This window comes from Mus pahari, chromosome 4 (assembly GCF_900095145.1).
Source record: "Mus pahari chromosome 4, PAHARI_EIJ_v1.1, whole genome shotgun sequence".
NCBI lineage: Eukaryota > Metazoa > Chordata > Mammalia > Rodentia > Muridae > Mus > Mus pahari.
This window is the reverse complement of record NC_034593.1, coordinates 91,883,911-91,887,550: the sequence shown is the minus strand read 5'-3', so window position 1 is coordinate 91,887,550 and position 3,640 is coordinate 91,883,911.

Here is a 3,640-nt window from a genome sequence, read left to right as displayed (position 1 = left end):
TAGCTCTCCCAGCCTCTGTCTCATTAAGAACTCCATTTTTAGGATGCAGTTGTTTCGAGCTAAAAATAAATCATGCAATGAATAATAATTTTTTTTTTTTTTAAAAAAGTCAGATATGACACCATTGAGGGATCTGTCCATGCAGCGTGTCAGCAGCAGAAGGACAGCAGGCAGGAGGGGACTGGAGGGACCCTATGCAAGTGAAATAAAGGGGCACCAAAAGTCAAAGAAAAGAAGGAAACTCATGGGGATGGATGAGAACGGACAGCAAGCTGGGGTGATGGTGCCCGTAAGAACACGAATGCTCAGAGCATCAAAAATCCCACTTAGACATTGCGTTGCTCTGTTCCAGGAGAGCCGTGCAGCCTTTCCCTGGCTGCTCTGTTCCACCAGGACCAGCATGCTCTCCACATGCCTTTCTAGGTCTTCTTGGAAGCCCAGTGCTGGCAGCACCACTCCCACATGTCCTTGCCGGTCAGGGACACAGGGACATGTTTCCTACTAACCCGGAATACAGAGGACGAGTAATGGTTCCAGCCCGCCTTTCTTTTCCAGCAGCTGAGGGCTACGAGAGGCAGAAGAGCTGGTGATCTATTTTAAAGTCAATTTTTAGAGAAGTTCACCGGTCACCACAGGAACATCCTTGGGGTCTCTGTCGAGGTCCTGTCCCCACCCCACATCCTACCCCACCCCTGCCCTCATTAACTCTTAAGACAAGACACTGTTTTGTTCCTTTCTTCATTAGCAACAGAGAGATAGGCAGTTTATCCACGCTGGGACAGACCAGAGCTACAATCTCCACTCTGCCTTTTGGGCAGCTGGCAGACTCTGGAGGACCAGGCAGCTTCTCCGAGTCCCAGATCCCCATTGTTTAAAGTGGGGGAGATTGTAACCCTGGCGTTTAGACCACACAGGGGGAAGAGCCTGGCACATAGCAAGCCCTTGAAAACAGTAGCCGTTCTATGTGGCTCCTTCTCACCAGAGCGGACGGAGCAGGCGTTATAATAATTCGTCCATTTCTAATATCATGTGTGAAGCTTGGTCTGTCCACTCTCTCCATGAGCTCAGCCAGCCACTGTGTAGACCTGATTCCTGTGCACCGTGCAGATGAGTTGACCATAGGTGTGTCTGGGAATCAGCTTTCTCAAAGCCACCACCCTGCAGAAGCCAGGGTTCTGGGCTGTGTGGCTTCTGGCTCAGCAGATCCCCTGCCAGTACCCCTCCAGTGACCCTTTGGTACTTTCTTCTGGTCAGATGATGGTTCTGTCTGTGTGCTCTTCAGGGGAGACAGTAGTGCTTGGGAGCCTGGCCAAGGTTTATCTTCTCTCTGCTAGAAAACCCACCAGTACCTTTCCCAGGGACCGGAAGGAAAAGCTAATCCCAGTGCCCTGTCTGACTGAATTGAGGCCCTCTGTTGCCAGGAAAGCTCTGTAAACTCTCCATGCGCAGGTAAGCAGGGCCCTGACTAGTCCAGCATTGATGACCCCAACCACCGCTCTCTGCCCTCCCAGGGTCACTTTCCTCCCAGGAGTGCAGCCTCTGGGCTGTCTAAATGGATAAGTCCTGTGCGATAGTCCTTGCCAAGACTGCAAGATTCCTCCTTAGAAAATATAGGTGTGAGGTGGAGGTGGGTGTGGGTGTGGTGTGGGTGTGGTGTGGGTGTGGTGGGATGGGTGAGGTGGAGTGTGGTGGGGGTGAGGTGGATGGGGTGGACACAGATGTCTTGTCTTTTTGAGGTCAGCTTTGCAAACTGTTCCCGGTTGTCTGAATCTCACTGGGTTACCTTTATTTAGAAGTCGTTCTACTTCTCTCAATATGTAACTGTCTCCTTTTCCCGTTCTGTTTCATTTCTCCCCATCCCCAACCCCCCTACCTCTTTGAAACCTTTAACGCCAGGGTCTTTGCGTTTCTTATTCACTTGCTATCAAACTTGGGCATCATAATCTGTGCCCCGAGTTGGATCCAGCATTTGTTCTCAATAAACCAATTAAAAGAGTCAAATTGATAGTGGGGAGCAGAAAATGGGCTTAGTCGATGTGTGCACACTGGGAAGAGGGACAAAGAGATACAGCGACCTCTTCAAGTTCATGTTCAGGGTTTGCAGTGAGACTGAAACTTAAATAGGGGTCCAAGGATATGCCACCTAAATATTCTTCAGGTATCCTTTAAATGTAGGTGACGGTGTACATATTTGAAAAGATAAAATGAACAAGAAAAGTCATGTGGGGATGGGTACGGAAGCCCTACCTGTGTTATCCAACCCATCATTGGCACATCCTTGTCTGGGCTCTGAGCTCATCCTGTAAGATGGTCTAACAAGTTGTTAGACTCCTGTGGCAGAGACTTCATGGGAGGTAAATTCCCTCTCTGGCTGTTGCCCTTCCTTTTTCCTAGTCTGTCTGAGATTTCCGGTGAAATTTCCATGTCTTTTGGGCCCATTGTTTCACAGACTAAGAGATAAAGAAGTCTCTAGAATGCTTACATTTCTGCCCCGCTTACCACAGACTCGAAAGGGTAGAGGGAGAACTGTTTGTTTTTAATTGACTCTCAAGTCTGGCTTTTGATTGACGGCTCCAGTGAGAAATGCCTATCTGTGGGGAACTCTGGGAGGGGCCTGCAGGCGCACTGGAGGGTGGATACACAGTCTCTGACACACCTTCGGTGTGGAGGGTCTGTGGGTACCCTCGAGTGGGTGGAAGTAGGGAGGACGAACCTGTGTCCACCCTGTAGGAAGAAGCACATTTTCCTGGCTGACACTCCACTGTAGCGGCCTTCTCTCCTTGTTTTCCTGGTGTCTCTTCTTGCTTCATTCTTCACCAGCCTTACGTGGTTTATAAACATGGATGCTGCATCCACATCTAGATCACCCTTCATGCCTCAAATCAGCTTTCAGTCCCCACCAACGCTGCCCACACTGGTATGTAGCACACTGTACGTCTTGTGGGTCTGCTAAAGCCTGTGGTATTGGTTATGTGTGCAATTAACGACGGGCATTTTCAGTTTTGTTGCCTTTGATTTTGAACAAGAAAGAACAGATAAATAAACAAGCAAATACAGATAAAATGTTCGCTGTCACTCTGTAATAAAAGCCCGTGGCTTTCTAACAGCTTCTATTCCTTACCTCTGTGAATGGGACATCTAAAATCCCCCAACCTCATCCCTTCCCACCTGCTCTGTCTTGAAAGGTGGCCAGATGATTCCAGAAACACTATTCGGGTTGATCTTCTCTATAATCCACCTCACGGGTAAACTGGGACTCAAAGCCAGGGTGTTTTCTTTACTGGTCAATTACGCAGATTTTTTCCTGGAACATCTTCTATTGGCCACCCTTTGGGTATAGGGAATAGACACACTGCAGACCTGGATTCATGAATTTATATCTTGAGGGGGAGAGCACTCGCATCATACAGTATGTCACAAGGAAATACGCTCTTAAGAACAGTCAAGAAAGACAGAAGAAGCATGATGGCCACGGGCTAGTTGACACAAGAAAGAAGTTGAGGGAGGAGAGGCAGGAAGATCATTGCAGCTTCAAGAGCAACCCAGTCTATATGATGAATTCTAGGCCATCGACACCCTTTCTCAAAAGAAGGAGGAGGAGGAGATGGAGGAGGAGGAGGAGGAGGAGGAGGAGGAGGAG